The sequence below is a fragment of the Corvus hawaiiensis genome, chromosome 2 (genome assembly GCF_020740725.1).
Source record: "Corvus hawaiiensis isolate bCorHaw1 chromosome 2, bCorHaw1.pri.cur, whole genome shotgun sequence".
NCBI classification, from domain to species: domain Eukaryota; kingdom Metazoa; phylum Chordata; class Aves; order Passeriformes; family Corvidae; genus Corvus; species Corvus hawaiiensis.
In genome coordinates, this window is record NC_063214.1 from 73975303 (window position 1) to 73997524 (window position 22222).

General features: G+C 40.5%; 1 long non-coding RNA gene across 1 annotated transcript in view; it reads left to right on the forward strand.

The window, feature by feature from the left end:
• The first annotated feature begins 2512 nt into the window (after positions 1-2512).
• Positions 2513-22222, forward strand: part of LOC125322253 — a 31182-nt gene continuing 11472 nt past the window's right edge. Inside the window, exons 1-2 of the long non-coding RNA XR_007201906.1 lie at positions 2513-2719; positions 6071-6281. This is a non-coding gene — a long non-coding RNA (uncharacterized LOC125322253). The remainder of the gene's footprint in view (positions 2720-6070; positions 6282-22222) is intronic.

The following is a 22222-nucleotide window of genomic DNA, read 5'->3' on the forward strand; positions in this document are numbered from 1 at the left end:
ATGGGATCAGACTGTTTATTCACACTGAAGTCAAAAGGACTAGCTGTATCACGTTGCAAACAACAGCAAATTATCTGAACAGATAGATTCCCTTTCATTACAAGGATAAATGTGCACGTACGCACACATGCACACACAGACAGACACACAGGCACAGGCACACATATGCATGAACTGTTTGGGAATAAATCTGAGAAAAAAAATGAGGGAGGGATGAGGTTAGAAAAAGTTAATGGAAGAAAAATAACCCCCTTGGGCTTAGTGCTACTCCTGTCAAAGAGTAATAAAGGGGTTTTGTTTGTTTTGTTTTGTCTTGTTTTTGCCCCGATGAAAACAGATGACTGAGGCCTGATTCTGTTCTCAGCAAAACTATTGTAAAAGCCAGAGTTGGAAGTTGAGCAAAAGTGGGCACTTGTTGGTGCTTGCCCAGAGAGAGGAGCTTGAAAGTTTAGGGCCTAAAACAGTAGTGTGACATTAACGTCAGAATGTTTGGACTTCTTTATTTATTAAAAAAAGTGCCCATGTCTTTTTAGATGCAGAAGTTAGATGGATGCAGCAGTAACAAAGGACTCAGTTTCTCAGAGATTCTTAAGACCTGCCAGATAAAATTAGGGTTTCATGAAAGGCTGAGAGAGTGCAGACGCTCATAAATAACGATGCTGTCCTCCTTCCTTCAACAGCACTGCAGTGGACTCTTCTGGCAGCAGGCACTGTGTTAACGCTTTTAATACACTTTAAAAATTAGGTTTATAATTTAATGAAACATCCATGTCTGTTTTGAAAGAGATTTCTGTTTTTAAACAGAAACTCGGAAGTTATTTTTGTTCAAACAAGATAGGCATCTCTTCTTCCTCATCCAGAATATGGAATTTCTCCCTTGAAAATTCATAGTGAACTGGAAAAACCACATAGCCATGAACATCACTGGAGCCACTCTGACTCCCAGCAGTGCATCTCTGGATCTCAAATGTTCCCTAGGTTGCACCTTAGTCAGTGAGAAACGAAGAAGGGGGGAGTCACGGTTTGTCACTTGTTATATTTACAGCAGAAGCTATCCTGTATCATGCAGGCTCTCTCCCCGTGGTCAGCAGAAAGCTGAAAGTGAAGAAAGGTGATCAAAAGGATTCCCCTCTAATCCTTCTTAGCCCGGAAATAATGCAAACATTTCTTTATAAACAGGAAGGCTTCATTTCATTTAAAATCATGACAAAATGCATACTTGTGTCAAGCTGCAAAACTAACTGCTGTATGGCTATATTTTGTGCCTTAGAAAACAGGTGTCTGCACTGGCCTAGGCATTGTCACATGAGTGAGACGACCCAAAACAGCTCAGTGTAAATGAGATTCAGTGGAAAACCTCTTACCGAGTTTGTTTCTTACTCCTTATCTGTTAGAAGAAAAACTATTCCACCGAACTTCTTAAAAATAGTTTTAAAAATGCAAACATGAGGGCAAATCACCAACCTCCCCTTCCCAAAAAAGCTACAAGCACTAAGGAAACACATAATATTTAGCTGGATTCACCCTTCTGTTTGAAGCAAAAAACACACCAAAAAATCAAAATGACAACAACAGTAAGCCTTTCTTGACTCTGGAGTGATGGCATCCTCCATGCCTTTTGGTTTTGTTTCAGAACGAAATCCACCTTCCAGCCATTCAGTCCCAGAAGCTCCTTGGAACAGGTGGTGTCTAAGCTCCAGGGGGAACCAGGAGGCTGAAAAGGAAAAGCTCCCAATTGCATCCTACCGCAGCCAGAAAAAATACTTCATTATTTGTGTTTCTTTTTTGAAATTCAGCTCCTTTTATAGCTGAGGCAATACAGACAGCTGTTCCGTTTATTTCAAATGCTGCCTGTTTCTGAGGTAATCATTTAGATCTGGTAGCTGAACCTCTGAACAGAGTCTGCTTGACTTCTCAAATAGAGATGAAAATCCAGCCTGCAGATCAACGGGAACTTTTCTGGTAGTTCTGGATAATTAAGATAAATTTTCTTATTATTCTTTTCTTTATCTTGCAGCCAGGCTGTCTTCCTGCAGGAACTGAGGGAAAATAAAAAAGCAATTTATAAAAGCCAGCCTCAAAACTAAATCTTACTGTGTAATATGATCTCTCCTTGGGAGTTTGTTTTTCACTTGACCAGGCTATATTGCTGCCAGTTTCATGACTCCAAAATTTGTGAGTCACATACTGATCTGCAGAGGAGCTGGGTCATGTGCATTGTCACACATTGCACTTGCCTTTCCCGTTGCTACTGTGGGTGAGTATTGCCAGTTCCATTAGCATGGCTAACGGTTCTAATTTGCTTCTGGTTTACATTGGCTGCAGAGAAAGCAAATACAGTAACCCTTCACTTTAGGTGGCACCAGTAGAACTAGGTTTGTCATGCCATGGAGCAGCCAAAAGAAATACAGTCATTTCTGGGGAACAGACTTATTTACATGTTATATTCTTTTAAGTGCTATACTGTCATAGCTGTATGTCTGTTTAACAGGCTTGGACACAAAAGATCTGGATGAGGCCTATAAAAGAATCAGGGGAAGGTGGAACAAAATAAGGGAAGTACTAGAAATAACAGAGAAAACCAACAATGGATCCTTACTGAAATGCAAACTTGAGACAAGAGAATACTGAAGATAAAAACATTGGTAACATAAAAGTAGGAATTGAATGTGGTCAAATTCAGGCCCTCTAAATTTAAAAAACGAACAGCAAAGGAAAGGTGAGAAGTATAAATAGTTGCATTTTGGCTTCTCTAGTTGTGTAGACCCTGTTCTCTCCAAACAGCCAAAGTTCTTGGCATCCATAAAAAACATAGTTGGGCCCCTCACTTTCTTTGTCACTTCTATGTCTAGGACTTTTGTCCCTGCTATACCTAAGCAATAATTATGGATAAACAAAAAATACCTACAATGTATACGTGCTAATGTATTAATATAGTTTATTTTGTCCTGAACAGAAATGGAAAGTACCAGACAAATCTTTTACAACACTGATGAAAGAAAGTCACAGGAGGGACAAGTTTTACCAGAGCATTCTTGTGTGATGTTAATCAAAATGTTAATTCCCATAAGGGAGAGAGCAGGGGTCTGACTTTAGGACACATAAGACATTAGAGAAGCATTGAAAGCTGCTGGGCCTTATCAAACTCAGAAGATGCCACAAAAATTATAATCTTGGCTTGTGAGAAAGGGGTTATGGGGAAGGCAAAAGCATTTAAAGATTGATAAATAAGCATGTATTTTTTAAAAATTTGTCAGAAATAACCCCGAATTTCAACCTATACTGAATTAGTAAATCTGCAGTGCACACTGGAGAAGTGTTGAAGCAAAATGATGTTCTTCATTCATTGACAAACTGGCAGAAGAAATTAATCACTATTGTTTCCTTCAGTAATTTCAAGGGGTGTGGAGAAGGCTCTCAGAGCAATTCAAATATCTGAATTGCAGAGCACCAAGTGAAAGGAGACAACTACAGCTGATACTTGTGAGCTATTGCCCAATGGCAAAATATCTTTTCTCTTTGAGCAACACGTATTCCAAATATCTGCTGCTGGCACTTTGTCATCTACTTCATCGGATGCTGTGCTTCCTGTTTTGGATCATATACTAAGCACATGTGGTAACTAACTTTTATCAAATCTGACAGCCAACCACTGTTTGACAGACTAGTTTCTAAAAAATGTGTAGAATTTTTGGACTTAAATGCAAGGAAATTCAAACCCAGCTGGACACCCTCCACTGGCCTTTATGTGAAAAACCTCTACTTGACAATTATTAAGAGCATTCTCTTAGAAATATCTCTAACTCAATTTTGAGACATTACAATTCCATAGCTTGTCTCACTATGGGGAAATTGTCTGGAAAGTTTTATTTCTTGAAGGCAAGTAAAGATGGCTTTTCCAGCTATCAAGCAGAGGAAGCCTGATTGTGACATCTCCATAAATGCTCAGGTCACAGCTGCCAGTTGAAAAGCCAAGAAATGTACTATAAAAGAGGGGTGACAAATGCTGTCTTTGGAAACTCTGGTTTCAGTGTCTGCCTGGGAGAATACGAATCCTAAAAAGACATGCCTCTGTTTCTACACAATTTCCAGTCACCAGAGGGAAACCACATGGAATTTAAAGTGAATCGCCACCTTTCAATCAACTCATCAATTTCTAAAGCAGAGATGTAATCTGTTTTGAATTTTACTGGATGGCTTACAGACTTTCAGAAAGGATTTAATTCTAAATTAATTTCCACAGAACATTTCTCTACACCTATATTGGCTTCATCTCTATTATATTTTATGGGATCTTTCACATCGATGAGGAAAAGTCCTTTACTACCTGAAACAAGGGAAACTTGCCCATTTAAAAGCCATGGGCTCAGGATACGTATCTATGGCACACTACCCTGGATATTCTTGCTAGGTTATGGGAAGCATTATGGCTGTATTAACACAGAACTTTACCCAGACTCGTATAATTTGCTTCTCAGCTGAGCTTATTAGGCTATAGAAAGTGCTGTATGGATGCAAAAAGTATTTTGTTCCACAGTAACCTATTTAGATTTCGCTTGCCCTTTTTGGGACATCACATCCTGTGATGACTCTCCAAAAGCGGCTGGAAGGAAAAAAACTTTTGTGTGAGAGGTGATTCATCCAAAATAAATTAAAGTCACTGTATCCCCTATGGAAGGTGTCAACAAATGGGAACGCCAAATGCAATTATTTACCGTTGATCCTGATTGTGGTGATTATCTTCCAAGAAGTAGGCAGATTAATGTGCAGTGAGGAGGAGGAAAGTGTTTCTAGTGTGGTTGAGTAGGTTAGCCACAGGCCTAGTGATCTGATCTAAGGCACTTGAGCTGAAGTTTTCAAATGCCTCTGCCTTCCCACTTGTGCACTTTAACACAGTGAGAAGCTAGTTTTTCCAAAGCACATATGAATCTGATCCCAGGCTATGTCTGAAAATTTAAAGTAAAGGTTCAGAGCTTCCTGGAATGTACCTAGAATGAACAGTATGTACCATAATTCACACCACTTTGTGGTGATTTTTGTTATTCTGAGGGCAGTCTCCCCATATCATACAGCCTGTGATTTCCAATAATAACAAAGTATTTTTTTAGTTTTTGTTACAAGTGGCTGGCTGTTTTATCTGTACAATGATAACTGCAATTTCAATTTAAAAAATCACTCCCTTTGCAAGAGCCAGGAATTTCATTCACCACATGTGTCTAGATTCCTTTACATTATCCTAACACACACACAAGTGTCAAGCTAGACTTTGACAATGAAATTAGTGTCATGGATAAAAAAAAATAAGAGCTTTAGCCTCTAGGTGCACCTGTTTACAGCAACTAGGCAGGCTCAGTCAGGGTGTGTGTGTCAGTCTGCCACTGCAGCTGTTCCATTACCATAAACCCCATAGTATTTATTAAGTTTTAAGCCTTTCTGAACTCTGTAACTTTGGCTTACAAAGGGAGGCTGTAATGCTATGTCTGGACTGTGATAATAGTTCAGATAAAGATCCAGCATGTGACTCCTAATGAAAGCATTAAGTCTATTGGAAGGAACTGTATCAAACTATATGCAGTAAGGCAGACAGCAAATATGAACCATGAAGAATTAATGATTAACTACTCACTGCATGCTTCAATTGGAACAGCACTGCCATTGAAGGAGTCTGCAAACTCTGTGGAAGAAGTTAACTCACAAACTGGTATTACATAACAAGGTAAAAATCACAAATGCATTGCTAACACTTTGGGTGGCTGTTTTTTAGTGCAAGAAAATGATTTCCTTTGCAAATAAATGTTGGGTCTTTCTCATGTCCCCAGTTCTGCAGCTGATTGTACACAGACAAGACACTCCACACAGACTACCCAGGCACATTGAATTTATTGGCTGTCCCAGGCATGTCCACATGGATTCACCTAAAGCATAGAATTTTCAGTCATGATAAACAACCAACTCCTAGATTCTGAATTACATCTTTATTATTCTTTAAAACTGCTTGTGGTTTTTCTTTTCCTAGGAGAAACTTGTGTGGGATTGCACTCGTTAATCTTTGTGCATTCTGTTATTTCAGCAAACCGTAACATTTGAAAACCGGCTTTGGAGACACCAACTTGTAAATGACTTCTGTGTTAACATTCAAAACTTCAAATTAACATCACTGACAGAACTGGAGGGAAACCGTGGTGAACCCAAGGCCACACCTACTGACAGGCTGTGAAGATGACATCTGTCTCCCTCTGTTCCTGGCAGCAAGGAATTGCAACTGGTCTCTTCTGTGCAAGGTACAAGTCTTGGCTCCTGGGACTCGTGTGGGAGGCAAAACTACCCACTCCAGGAGCACCGCCCACTCCACGGGCAGTGCTCCTGCAGGTCCCAGAGATTAAATCCTGCTGTCAGCTGGTGCGTTGTGGTTCACCACTGTCCATGTCAACAGTGTGAGAGCCAGCCTGCTCTGCTGCCATGCAGAGTAGTGGTGTGCTGGGGATCTGCTTGGCCTGCCAGGATCTGGGTGTGCCCCAAGGGCACGCTGCAGCTGAAATCCTGACCTGACTCCCCACCCTGAGCACCAGAGGAGCAGTCTTGTGCAAAGCTCATTCTGTAATCAGTGGAGGAAAGCAGACAACCCCAGCAGTTAATTCAGCTCTGCCTCAGATTTAAATTGCCTAACTGTAGAAGACAGCATTGACAGTGTGAAATGATGAGGCTCCAAACTTGAGGCTCACTGGAAGTGCATGGTTGTTTACCTAAGTTAAGTGCCAAGTACAGAAATTATGTTTATGCCAACACCGTTCTATTTATGGCACTTCTATTTATCTTGCAATCATGAATGGGCCTAATGAAAATGAAGATGAGCTACAGCATATTGAGGAAAGTAGGTTATAATGTTCTCTTCCTAAAACTACAGAAAATTTTCCATGTTAAACAAGAAGTACTTAATGGTTTGGGCCAGCGTTTTGGTGCAGAGTGATGCAACTCTTGATTGCTCCACCTCCTGGCACTGTATCTTATCCCTTTATAATCAGCACAGTGCATGTGAATTCCATCTATGTTCTTGCAGGAGCTTTTCCATTTGCTTTCTGTTGCTAGATCAGCGGGAACTTGAAGGACTCTGAATTAGTTATGTTTTATGACAGATATGAACACTTTAACTTCCAGTGGTAGGCTGACCTACCAGACACCCACCAAGCCTGTCTCTCACACCCCCTCCTCAACAGGACAAGGGGAGAGAAAATAGGATGGAAAAGTTCATGGTCTCAGATAAGGGCAGGGAGATCACTCACCAGTTACTTTTATGCACAAAACAGATTCAACACAGAGAAAATTAATTTTATTTACTGCCAGTTGGAAAGAACAGAATGGTGAGAAAGACTGAAACTAATACACCTTCCCCCTCCTCTCAGGTTCAGTTTCACTCCTCAATTCCCAGCTCCTCTACCTCCTTTCCCAGGAGTTTTACAAGGGGATGGGGGACAGCTCCTTCCTGTCATTCTTTACTCCTCAGACTTTTCCTTCATCCAGCTGCAGTTTCCAAGGGCTGCAGTTCCTTTCAGGAGCCTGTTCAAGTGTGTTGCAGGGAAATACCTGCCAGACCATGGTCTCCTTGGGGAGCCAACTGCAGGGAAATCTCTGGGGGATGTCCTCCCCTCCTCTGACCTTGGCATTACCTCTGTTGTTTCTCCCTTTTTTCATTTCCTTCTCTGCTCTCTGGAGTTCTGTGTTTTTTTCCACCATTCTTAAATATGTTGTCCGTGAGGTGCCACCACCTTGGCTACAGGGCTCAGCTGTGCACTGCAGTTGGTTGGTTGGAGCTGTCTGGAGCCATCTCTATGGGGCATGGTCCACTCCTCACCCAGTGCAGCATCTACAAAGGCCCAGATCCACTGGGATATTTGCTTCTGTCAGTCTCATCTGATCTAAACATTTCAGGCAATTTCATCAAAAGACAAGTTTAGTCATGTGGGAACTCTCGCACCTGTTTTATTCATCCAAAGGTCAGCTCTCTGGTTTACTGATTGGCGAGAGACAGGCTTCTTGAGGTGTGTGTGCAATATGTACTAAACCATGGGTGGATGGCAGGGCTGGACATCCCTTCAGCAGACTTGTCCTTCTCCACTGACTACAGAGGTAGACAAGGAAAGGTGTTATTTCTTTCTTCCTCTTTCCTGAAGTCTGCTTCATGTCTACTCTAAACCAAAACATCTCTCTGCCTTTCAGAGAGGAAACATCCGTTCCTTCATGACAATCTGATTTTAGTGCTCTATGGATCAAAGAGCTTTAGAATTTCACCATCATGGCAGACCAGAATTTTAATAAGGAGATATGACAACCCACTACTGCAGTAGGACTTCATGAAGCTTCACACAAACTTTGAAGTCTTTGGGTCTTGTGTGTGTGTGTGTGGGTGTGGGTGCTCCAGTGGAGAGGTTACGGTGGGGGTTTAAATGCAGGACCTGTGATGATCCACCCTGCTTAACGACTGCCTCTTTGACTGTGTTTTGGACTGCTCCAACTACCTGTCTCCAAGACAAATTTCCTCGGGGGGCCCAGACCAATCAGTGTCAAATGGGTTTTGATTTATCAGCAGAGACACAGCTGTTACTTGTGCTATCATAACACTAGAATATTGTGTGTTGAATGGGCCCGAGGTACAAATAAAATACTGCGTTTCAAGGAAGAAGTTAAATAGTGCTTTCAAAAATAAGGATGGGGAATGATGACCCTGTGGGAGAGGTCTAGTTTCAAACAAAGGCATTTGGAGCAATTTGAGGTGCCCTGAGGTACCAAACATGTCCACTTGGTGCTGGGAAACACAGCCCAGGGTTCATGGGGAATGTGCTTCTGGCATGGAAGCCAGGCACCCACTGGGCTATCCTGTGGTGACTACAGCCACAACAGGGCTATGTGTTTAAACAAACCTATCACACACTTATCCATTAATCACAGACATATATTTTCTTTAGGGAATTGATTTTAAAATCTTTTGTCTTCTTTGCTTCTTTTTCAATGTGTCTATTTAGGGAGTAATGACATCCTTACTGAAAATGAGTAGCGCTTTACATTATGAGTAGATATCAGTTTCAGTGTTATTTTCCTCAGTGACAACTTTGAATGTGAAAAAGGCAAAACCAGTCAAAAACTGAATATATGAGAAAGGGAAACTGTTCCTAATAATCACTGTTAATTTGAATTACTTTTATTTGGAAAGGAATTCCTTCCTTATTTCTTTTCCCCCCTTTTCTTTAAAATAATTTAGAATCAGCTAAATCTTTCTCCAGCTTGGTTTTTAAATTAGTCATTGCTTTGGGTTCTCCAGTTTTATAATTTAGAGAAAAAAAATCTTCCTTGCATTACAAAACCACATTTCCTTTTAATTTAGTGGCTGCTTTCCAAAGCGGGAAGTTAAGAAAATAAAGCAACTTTATACCCAGAGTAAGATAAATAGTACTGTCCTAAGAGGCAATGTTATTTATACTCCCTTTGTATTTTTATTTCCTACTCTGCCCTCTTCCCCATTCCACTGACTGTAATTAAAATCATGGCTTCTGAAGTAATTTTACATTTCCTTTACAGTGCTAATGCTGTTCTATCCCCTGCAGAAATTATAGTGGTGTGATTGCTAGTGTAGGCAAGCTAGAAAGGACAACTAGCACTTTAATCTGTTCTATTTAAACCTTCTCTTTTTAGCTGGATCATTATGATGAAACAGGGGATGCTTTCACAAGTGTTTTATCATGAGTTGAGTCTTGATGCTGCACATGTTCTAACAATTCCACTGCTCTGCAAAAAATACTTATCTTTCTGAATGCGGGTCCTCTTCTTGGAAGAATGGGAGATGACCTGGGTTTCAGTTGGGAAGGAGCCACACACTATTTACAATGACTCTTTGTTCAGTCTGCATAGAGAAATACCTGCGAAGGGTACTTGGTTTATCTTCTGGAGCTCTTCACAGACACATGTACCTCTTCACTGAGAGAAGAGGGAAGCATGTTACATCATTTAGCAGGACTGTGTTGCTCAGGGATGGGGATACGCACCAGGTGCCCTAGAGCTGGATGCTTAAATTAGCTGCCCTGGACCTGGATATAGGCTATTACATAAAAGTGGTGTTATCGTTATCATCAGCAGAAGCTTAGTAAGGAAAATCTGGAAATAATTCTGGCTCACAGACTCCAAATAGCCGGGATCAGATAAGGGACAAAGAGAGGAAATGTTTCAGGGACACCTTTGTCCTCAGAGACTGTGTCTACACAGCAAAAGGCATTTGTTCGAGCTGGTGCAAAACAGCCACGTCACTGCAGCCAGGGCTGTAGAGGTGGTGGGCTGGTGGGAGTGATCCCCAATTTGTGTCTGCCTGGAATGGCTCACAAGCCTGATGTCACAGAGAACCTGTTGTTTCATTTCAAAAGAAAGCCAGAGAGCTAATTAGTGCTTATGAGTTATCTTGTTTATGGTAATTGGGAGTGTATGGGGGAGTGCCAAGATTGTCTGGCAGTGTAAGAATTTTAATTTCTTTTTCCTAAATTATTATATATTCTTTCCTAAATTGTTTCCCTATATGAATAATATGGTGGCCATGGTGGAGTCCTCCTAAGACACCCATCCCTCACTGACTGACTAAGTTAACTGGAATTAACTGTAGGTGCATTTAGGCACTGTAGTTCTTTAATGAATTTAATTATAAGGACATTAAAAATGCGGTACTGGGCAGGAACTTTGTGGGAATGAATTCCATTAATACAAAATGCACTCCTAAAAAACAGCAACAGAATTATCCTGGTATCTTAAATTCATATTGTTTGGGACTTAAGAGTCACTGTAAGCAAATGGCAAAAACAAACTAAAACAATGCAGAGTTAATTGGCAAGGCTTTTTTAGGATGCATAAATATCCTTTCATACAAATGCAAACAAATGCCAACTACAGTGAAGGCTGCTCCCTCTTTAGGATCCACAGGCAATACAGGAAAACTGCACAGTCCCAGGCTACCTCGTCATGCTCCTTCAAAGGTGAAATAGAGGTGGTAGAGTTAAATCACTCAGAATACCAAGGCTCCAGTAAGAAGCAGCACTGTCCAGTATTGAATGACATAAGGAAAAGCTGATTTAAACCAGTGAAACATACCTCTCTCCATCCCTCCTCTAAATGCAGTGACTGGTTTGACTAAAGCTCAGTCATACCTAGAGCTTTTCCAAACTAGAGATGTGTGTAAGGGGTGTCTGGCAGATGTGGAATAAATCCAAGATAAATGCAGGACCTGCTGGACGGGCTGCACGTGCAGCACAGGGGGCAGTGCTTGGGCTGCCTGTCGGCTGCTGCTCCCTGGAAATGTCAGGGGAAGGTGGGTGGTCAGACAGGACACCTCGGAGGAGACGGGACTGACCTGTCATATGGCTGGCAACTCTAGGTATAAAGCTTTTGACCTGTGCCAGGGCTACCAGACATCCAAAAGTCACAAGTAAAACTATAAATGTATCAAAATATGCCTAGAGGGAGCCTCTCAGCAGGAAGGAGGAGGGGTGGTGGGGGTGCACGTTCAGAAAAATTTGGAAAAGCCTGCTACGTGCTAGATTGCGTGCAGTGACATGAAACAGATCTCATCTCTTGGTGTTTCTGAGGCTAGTACGTTCTTTTTCAAATATTGTTAGGGATTTTTCTGAGTGTCTAAATGTTAAAATGTGATCAAAGTAACAGTTTTTTCGTTAGTGATGTGCTCTAGAATGGAGCAGTGATTCCTAATTGCAAAATGGGTAGTACTCAGCCTGGCTTTCTGATTGGCTTCAGGGAGCTTGAATGCATGGCCTTATTTCACTGCAAAGCCCTGGCAGACTTTGCACATTAAAATTCTAAACTGTCTAAGTAGGTGTGAAACTAATTTTATGTTTATTTTTTAAAAACCACCTATGATCATTTAGGGCCATCCACTTCACTTTGGGAGGCCCTTACCTAGCTGCAGGTGGGCCCTAGGAGACAATAAAGCCCACCTCAGAGAGGATAATTTCTTGAATATCATAACCTGAATATTTATAGCTTCTGGAATCGTTGTAGCTACTTATCCATGTTTCCAGCCACAACTTTTCTTAATAAGAAGGGCTTTGAAAAACTTGCTAAATCTGGACATAAAAGGAAACAGAAATTTTCCTAGTGCAGTGGAATTTTTTAAAAGTCACATAGTAACTTTATTGATGAAACAAGGAAGAAAGCACTTTTCCACCAGACTTTGCAGAGCTTATTTACAAAACACAAGATTTTTTCATTAATGTGTAGGCACGGCAAAGTCATGACGAGGTTTCCTGCAGAGTGAGGGTGCTTATGTGGCGAGTCATTTCATCAGTGAGTTATCTTATTTGTTTGCTTGTGGTGTTTTAAGATGTTTATGAGAGATGAACCTTGGGGGGGAAAAAGGCTTTCAAAGAGAGATGAAAGAACTCAAAGACATTTTTGAGTTTCAAAGTTTTATTTTACATGTGAAAATGTGTGCTACATCCTATTTACACAAATGCAAAAATGTTTGCTAATCACACTTTGCATCTATAATTCCTATGATCACTGACTCTGCTTCCAGGTTCACTCAGTCACTGACAGAGACAAGCTCCAAGTCACCAAAATTGGTCAGTGAAGTCCAATGAGCACTGAAATCACACTGGCTGACTAGGGTTCACCCTCAGATTGAGACACATAATTTTGGGTAATTTATTAGTTTCTGCATGTAAACTAGAGAACTAAGCTTCTTTCCCTGTCAGTGGGGAAGTGAAGAGCTAGAAGAGGACTCAGTTACCTAAGAGTGGGTATCTGTTGTCACATGAGATGCCCAAGAGTCTCCCATCAGGTTCCTTCTGGTGCCTAAGAGAGGTTCAGGTCACTTGTAGGTGTGGCATATTAATGGTAAGCACGTAGTTAGGTCAGTGTGGAAGCATAAACACACACATACACATGACACATCTTACTGGCACATATTGAAGGAGGTGTGGTGGATAAGTAATTTAATTCTCAGTATTTATTTTTACATTTCTCAGGGTCCAAAGTTCTGAATGTTAAGGGACACTTGGGATGTAGGTGCTAAGCAGTTGCGTGTCCCCCCTCCACATGAGTGACACTAGAATGACAGAGAAGAATGCAGATAGAAGGCAGTGTCACTAACTAAACTTTCAGAAACAGAATCCGATTTTCAAAGATCCTGCAGACAATAACTTCTCTGTCCTCTGCAGGGATGGTAGGCTGAAAAATGCTTTTGCAAATGTGCCCCTCTAGTTTTAAGGTGCAAAAAGATACCACCACTACCAAATGGAGTAACTAGCTGCTAAATGAGGTTTCAAACTTAGTGCTAGCAGGATATATAAATCATTTGGGGAAGCTGTAATGCCTTATTGCAAATGATGGGAGCTAGGAAGCATTGCAGTTATGTGAAAGTGTTATTACTATGTATGCTTAATTAGCTTTTATGTATGTTTATATGACTATGCATGCTTGTATTATTACTACGTTTATAATTGTAGGGAATAAAAGCTAAAGTCTCATTTTCCCGCTACATATAGTCCCTCTAAATCAGGACTATTCACTGTAAATTTCTTAAAACAGTTAATCAGCAATGCCATTCTCTGTCCTGTGAGATAATTGCTTTGGAGATGATCTGTGCAACAGTTTTTACCCTAAGATACTAAAACCACAAAAAACTGTTCTTTCCAACCATGAGGACTTCCCTCCTTTAAGAAAAATCTTGCAAATAATTGACTGTGACCCACATCCCGCTGCCTCGTATCCAGAAGGAAGAGGCTTTGGTTCTTTAATTAAGCAGTCCAAGTCCTTTTATTTTTTTCTGCAGCATTGGAAAAATAAAATAAAAAGACTGATTGATTATAATGACAAGCTGAACACCAGATGTTTTATGAATATATGGCTTCTCCAGCCCACACCCTCGTGCATGTAAGAGAAAAAGAAAAAACAAAGGACTGTTTATAATTGTCAGAATATTAAAACCTTTGCTTATTCAATGTTCTTTCTTTGCTGGCCTGTTCATGCAGCCAAAAAATTCATTTATGACATAGACCATTCATTGCTTGAGTTTTGCTTTCCAAACTTGGTAGAAGTATTTCATGGCCATAGTCAGATGTCTTTCTTTATGTAAATTTTGATAATTTGGAGGCTATCTTTAAACCAGTTCCTGAAACCGCAGGCTGCAATAACTCACTTAGTTTCATGCGCTCTGCTCAGTGCCATCAAGACAAATTGCTGGGTTCAGTGTCCTTTGCCAAAAGAGAGGAACATTCCCTTCTCCTGTTACATAACACTGAGACACTTGAGCAGGAGAGACGGGAATCAAGGCTTGCTAACTAGCAGGTATTCTGCAGCTTTGGGGCTGTCTGCCACTCTTCAGAGTATCTTTTATGGAAATCTAAATACTGTTCTACTACAAATTTGTGAATGCAGCTATTACTAGGGCATCAGGCTTTTCCTAAAAGACAGGCTGAGGACCAATGCTTTCCTGCTGTACCCCTAAAAAAGCTTCTGTTTGCTTTTAAAGGATTTTTTACAGCAGTGTAAGAGTTGGTCCAAGAACACCTAAAAAAATAGTTCATCATACTGTTTTATGGTTTCTATAAAAATCTATGGTTATTTTTCCAGAGTTGTCAAAAAGCAAAATCCTTCTTGGATTCATTGCTACCTTTAACTCCTTGGATGACAAGGTACCTGAAACTGATTTTTTAATGGCATTACTGCTTTCATGAGTTTATTGTTTCACATCATTTGATAGAGTTCCAAAACACTTCAGGCTTCACATATCAGTTTGAGCCTGTTGCAGCCACACTTTTAAAGACACAGAGTAAAACTGAGAAGCAAGCATTAGCCTCCCTTCACAAGATTACTGTTAGCTTGAATTAGGATCTTGAACTGCCTGAATCTATGCTTTGCGTGTGCTACACTTTCATGTAACTGAAATGACAAGTGCCATGACTGCTTTGTTTAAACTATGCAATGGCTAAAAAAGTATCACATAAAATCCCATGCTTTTCTGTTTGAACTGTTCTTCAGCAGTTTTTATAATCTGTATATTTAAAATGAGATACCTGCGTTAGTATTTTCCCTAACTTAAATATATACACATATGTGCATGAGTTTAGTTTAGTTTCTGAGAGGAATGAGGCTTAGGCCATCACATGGTGAAGGGCATGTCCATATGTCTTGCTCGTTCCTCCTCTGTAATAATTTTTGAACTGGTTGCTACGTGACAACCAAAACTAACAAGCCAGAGGAACCCAGAACCCCAAACTTCCTACACATTTTGCAGAAAGTGATGGCTGTGAAGGCAAGAGAGACCCAAATAAGGGCTGCTACCAAATGAAAAGCCATTGTAATCCATCTCTGTAATGTTTGAAGGGATTGCAGGTGACCAGTTTGCACACACTGCTGTTTGCAGGACAGCACCTGCTGCTGCTTTGCTGACCAAAGAGTTGGGGCTCTCAGGGGACTGCGAAGGGACACGTGGAGTGGAAATACATGAGCAAAAACATCTAGTTAATCCCACTGCTCACTGAACAATTTATGTGTATATCTGTACATACATAGGGTGATTAAAAATCAGAATAAGTTTTATATGTACCACTGAGGGCAGTGAGAACTGATCTCTCCTGCCATCAAGTCGGCAACAGCCAGCTGAGGATCTTGGGCTTTTCTTAGGCAGCATTTAACCAAAGAAGGAGAAAAAAGGGAAAATAGAAGATTCAGATCCCAAGCTATTTTTTTCTGGAACTCAAATGTATTTTGTTACTTTACTAGACTTCCCAGACTAGACTCTGATGCTTCATTCTAATTGACAGATCAGCAGGTGTTTTTCTGGTGCAGATACAAAGACAATATTCTGTCAGCACATTTATCCTCGGTAAGACTGTCAAATAGACTCTAAAGTTCCTCTTCAGTCTATAAGCAGATATGCCTGATAATAAGTAAATGTTTACCACTTTTCCACTTAAAATAGAAGCAAAAGGATTGCCTTTTACAAATAAAACTTTAGAATTCCTGATGTTAAATTTGTAAAAGAGAAATAAGGTTATGCTGTAGTCTAGAGAAAATACAGTGTATTTTTAGCCCTTTTAGAACAGTTTTGATTTCTTGTTGAAATTTTATTTCCATTGGAAAAAAGGTTTCTGGAAGACTACCAAAACCAAAATTAGCACATGAATTTTAGTGAAAGGCTTGTGAGGATCCTACTTATCCCTAGTAATATATAGAAATTAATCTCCTCTGTTTTTTCTTCTGTATTTCCCTCCTAGCATGAGGTCATGGATTGAAAAAAGCCTGTGAACTAAGATATGGATTAATTTTGAGCACCTGATGGCAGTGTACATGGTCTTTCTATAAAGCTCTGTATTATACAAATCTATAGATAGTTATAATGCTCTGTAACATTGTCACTGAAAATGAGTTTCAAAGATTTCAGCAGCTGACACATGCTGGGTGGTTAGAACAGGCCCAATTCCTCACTATCGCCTCTGACAGAAGTTGCCATCTCCTCTTTTCCAGTTTAAACACTCACTTAACTGTGCTCCAAACCAAATTTTAGCAAGTATCTTGCTTTAAATATATATGTATACACACACACACGTATTTTAATATATATAATTTTTGGTGCTGGGGACAGAAATAAGAAAATGCCCCAGACTGGGGGGAGCAGTTTCCCTATGGGCTCTCTCAGATTCTTCTGGTTTCATTGGGGGCTGCTCATGAAACTGTTTTCTAAAATCTCCACAAAATCTTTACAGGAATTTCCTCTTTTCTCAAAATCCTGAAACCTATTTGGGTATCAAGCACTCAGTACTTAAAAGAGTATGTTCCTCGTGTTCCTTTGTGCAAAGAACTGACTCAGAGCTCTGCCACACATTGTGGGAATTAAGGAACTGCTGGCCCTGTGGTCCCAGGGAGCAGGTGCTCTAAATGTGTATTACAGCCCTGCATTTTCAGCTTGCCTGCTTCAGTCTCACATCAGAAAATCTCCTTTACAAAGAACTACATTTCCGTATTTTATACCTGATTTCACTTGAATTTACATTGAAATATACCAATATTCCTAAAGATTTCTGTTTGTGTATGTAAAATGCTGCTCTCAGTAAATAAATGTGGATTTTGAGAAAATGTTTATGGTAACATCTCCAAAACTGGAGCTGCTGAATCTATGAGAGTGTAAAAATATTCTGTGCAGCATTTCAGCTTGTTGTAACAAGACCGAGGAGTGGACAATGTAACTTTGTATAGCTGAGTTTTTTTTTTTTTTTAAAGAAGAATGGAAAATACATGAAATATTGGGCAGTTTGGCAGTTAAAACAGACAGGAGAAAGAAAGAGGAATCGTGATATGATAAATATACAATGGGAAGAAATAATTCTTACTTTTATCCACACACAGGAACACTTAGATGCAACTTCCTTTTTAAAATCTGCCTATGTCAAATTCATGGGGAACCTGATAGTGACATTAATACTAACAAAAGAGGAAATTTGATAGACTAAACTATGCACACTGTAATATCAGGTTTGTTTTACACAAACCAGATAGTATCAGCCAAAGATAATCCTTGCCACAGAGCAGAGACTGTGTATCTCTTTCAAATACAACTCTGCTATATATAGCCGACTTCAGTATAAACTTTTTTCTTCAGAGATGAAGTTATTTAGCTTCTTATGAGGTGTTATAGCCAAAAGTACCTTTCAAAGTGGATCACTTTCATTAAGGTGCATTTCACTTTCATTAAAGTGCATGTCATGATTCTCAATTTCTAAGTTGGTAGGATAACAAGACAACTATTTTGAATTCCTTCATTAAAGGAAAAGAAGAGAGAAAAGCAGTTGGAAAACAACCTTTTTGGGAGTTGGTTCTATGGTGCTCTGGTTTTGAGAGCCACACAGTACAAAGCAGACACATCCTCTTCTATTCAGAAGCACAGCCCATGGAGATGTCCACCTTTTGTGCAACAACCCACAGTTCAAGGCAACTGGGAGACCTGAGTGCAGCTGCATGAGCAATGTCTGAATAGAGGAAACTTCTATCACTCCTGTGGAAGCTGGGCTAACAATCAGTCAAAGTGGGAGAAATTCCATAGATCAGAGGAAGACTAGTTTGCTCTCCTTTAGATACAAATGCTAGTGTTAAATGTAGAAGCTGGTGGTGAAGGAGGCACACATGCATTTAAATCACTTTCATCTAGCTCATCAGATCTGGGCTCTGCGTTAGGACTTTCCACCAGGGAATTAAATTCCTGTAACTAAATACTAGGAACCTTGAGAGAGGTCCTACTTTACTGTCCTACTGAAATCTGCACTTGAAATAAATATGGATTGGGGGAAGAAAAAGACTAGAAGTTTATAGTGCAGACAGTGGAGAGAGAAACATCGTTGTTTGACTGCACACCTGGTGGCTCCCATTTGACATGCAAAGCAGAACAACTTTCCACTGAAAAGCCCATGTGTTTGCTAGGCTGGTTATGTGCTCTGCTACGTCAAAGGACACATTTTAAGCTCACACACTGAATGAGGCAATGGGAAGATTTGAGTGTTATCTTCATACACTGGTTAATATTATCCGAACCTGTAAGGCATATGCCTCCTCTGATTCGTGAATTGTTCTAAATCTCCATCATAAATGTAGCCTCTCTTTACCCTTTTCTTTCAGAAAGACTTAGATGAGAAAATTTGTAATTTTAAAAATTTTTTCTTCTATTTTTTGCTCCAATCCAAATTTGCCAAATCTGATTCACTTTGGAGAATCACTTTCAGTTGAAATAGTCTTCCAACCCCCCCCCCCCCCCCCGCCCCAAATCCATTATTTATTGAAAGTAATTCACTTGACCACCAAGTCAAGTTATGGTACAACATTTCTGGCTGTGTTATAGGAGAGCAATGTATTCTCCTCAGTTCCTGGACCCCTAGTTTGGTACATTTTCTGAGGTAAACTTGGCAGATTATTTCTGTGTTAGCAAAATGATCAGAGGGCCAAACACAGTGGAATATTAATTTTCCATCTGCATAAGTCCCTGCAGTGGGAGTTGTGAGCAAGCTGGAACCTTCTAACCCTACAGGGCAGAAGTGTGAAGGAAGAAATTCAGCCAGGCGGCAGCACAAGCTGCCAAGTGTTGGGACAGGAATAAGAGAGGAATCTCTGGCTGCTAGCACTAATCCTCCCAGATCTAGGGTTTGCTGATGGCACTGCCAATCATTCTGACTCTTTTAGTGTACTTCTTTCACATATGCTTTTATTTATCTTTTTGTCTATTGCTTATTTATTTATTTCCTGGAGGATTATTTATTAAATTAGTATAGAATTTAAATAATTAAAAACTGCTTTCAAGGATACGGATCTTCCTGTCAAAGCATTGCGATGTCCAGCCCTATAAGGTGTTGTGGCCCAATGTTACTGTATTCCTCAGTTGATATTTACCTAATGCTAAATTAGAATAATTGTTTTGAGGCAGTTTATTCAAAGAGGGGAAATGTGGGAGATTTCACATCCCATCAGAATGAGTGAGTGAGAAAAATGGTACCAAGTGTTTTTGTAGATGTTTTTTCGTCCTGCATTATAGAGCAATGCAGGATGCCTGGAACCATGGAGGTTCCCAGAATCTTGCTTAAAACATAACAGGGGTCCCTGTTTCTTTTCAGCTTGAAACCACCTGATCCTCATCTAAACCTGGAGGGCTGACATTCTCTTTGTTCTCCCCTTCAATCAATTAAGTGTATGTGCACAGCTTTTTCGAATCTGCTTACTGCTTACTTCTGACACCAGAAGGATGTTCCAAGCTGGTGGTCACTGAATTCCTTTGCTTAAATCAAAACATTCTGTGGAAATCTAAATTTAACCATCTTTTCTTTCCCAAAGACTGATAATAAGCAGACTCATAAACCAAAGGGGTACCATATCTTTCCAATACAGTATCATATATTTAGGCTAGCTGATAGAGGCCAAATTCAGTCCTCTGCTGCATTCTTTGGGATCATATTGAATTCAATGAGAACCACCTGCACACAGAGTTTGATGAAAATGAAGAGCCTGGTCACAGATTTAATCTGAATTACTTGACACAGAAGTGAGATAGACTTTTTTTTCCACGGTATTTTTGGAGTAGTTGTTATAGTAATAATAAAGATAGGACATTTTTTTATGGAATAGGCAGGAAAATATTTAAGAAATACGTAAGAAATACGTATTATCTGAAAAATAGTGAGGATCTGCTGTTGCTGTACCATCTATTAAAAAATGCCATTTTCCTGTGATGTATTGGAGCCATTATGTTTGAGATAGTATGGCTATGTGTTGCCAGATGACTCAAAAATTCAGCTGAGCAGGAGTTTACAAGTGGGTTGAGTTTTATTAACTAGCAGAGCCGTCTGGACTGCTTCAATTTAAGCAGTCCTGTAAACCCACCACACACTGTGGTTTATTCCCTGTACTGGTAGACAGGGACAGAGAACAGAATGAAGCTCCCATAAATCCAAAGGGAAATGGTCAGTGACTTGCTACACCACTTAGACACACACAAGTCTATGGGGCTGGGTGGGATCCACCAAAGAGAACTGCAGGAGCTGGCAGAAGTGCTCACTGAGCCACTTTCCATCATTTACCAGCACTTCTGCCTAACCAGGGCAGTTCCACTTGACTGAAAGTCAGTGAATGTGCCATCCAACTACAAAGAAGGCTGGAAGGAGAATTCAGGGAACTACAGCCCTGTGAGCCTGACCTCAGTGCTAGGGAAGGTCACAGAGCAGATCATCCTGAGTACCATCACATGGCATATACAGGACAACCAGGTGACCAAGGGCTGCCAACATGGGTTTATCAAAAGTTGGTCCTGCTTGACCAACCTGATCTCCTTCTGTGACGAGGTGTCGCACTTAGTGGATGAGGGAAAGGCTGTGGATGTTGTCTACTTGGCCTTTAGTAAAGCCCTTGACTCCTTTTTCCACAAAATTTTCCCAGAGAAACTGGCTGCTCATGGCTTGAGCAGGTGGTCTCTTCACTGGGCTAAATTGGCTGCATGTCTGGAGCCAGGGAGTGATGGTGAATGGAGTTACATTCAGTTGGCAGCTGGTGACTAGTGGGGTTCCCTAAGGATCAGGATTAGGGCCTGTTCTGTCTAATAACTTTATTGGTGATCTGGATAAAGGGTAAGTCAGTTAATAAACGACACCAAGTTGGATGGGAGCCTTGATCTGTGGAGGGTGGGAAGGCTCTGCAGAAGAATCTGGACAGATTGGATTGATGTACTGAGGCCAGCTGTATGAGGTTCAACAAGGCAAAGTGTCAGGTCCTTCACTTTGGTCACAACAGCCAAAGCATCACTACAGGCTGAGGGAGGAGTGACTGGAAATTGGCTCAGTAGAAAAGGACCTGGGGGTGCTAGTTGACAGCAGCTGAACATGAGCCAGCATGTGCCCAGATGGCCAAGAAGGCCAATGGCATCCTGGCCTGTATCAGCAAGAGTTTGGCCAGCAGGACCGGGAAAGCAATTGTCCCCCATACTTGGCATTGATGTAGCCACACCTCAAATCCTGTGTTCAGTTTTGGGTCCCTCACTAAAAATAAGGCAATGAGGTGCTTGAGAAGGTCCAGAGAAGGGAAAGGTCTGGAGCACAGATCTTATGAGGATCAGCTCAGGGAACTGGAGAAAAGGAGGCTCAGGGGAGACCTTATCACTCTCTTCAGCTCCCTGAAAGGAAGTTGTAGCAAGGTGTGGGTTGGTCCCCTCTCCCAGGGAACAAATGACAGAAAGAGAGTAAGTGACCTCAAGTTGGACCAGGGAGTTTTAGATTCAGTAGTAGGAAAAATTTTTTCACTGAAAGGATTTTCAAGCATTGGAACAGTAGTCAACATCCCTGGAGGTATTCAAAAGGTATGTGGATGTGGCACTTAGGGACAGGGCTTACTGGGGAGCATGGCAGTTCTAGGTTAAGGATTGGACTTGATGCTCTTGGAGATCTTTTATGACCTAGATGATTCTATGATTCTAAATTGTTTTTAATGTCTTGTTAAATGCAAAAACATGTCAGGTAAGGAATTTGTTTACAAGCAAGAAGATAAAAACAATGACAATCCTTTAATAAGAATTGTCTCAAAAAAAAAAAAGAAAATATTTTATTGAGAATATATTGAAGTACTGACTTCACTGTAATGTACTTCTGTTAGCTCTACTACAGCTAAAAGGATGACTGGAAAATTTTGGCTAGCATTTCTTGAGTTTTCC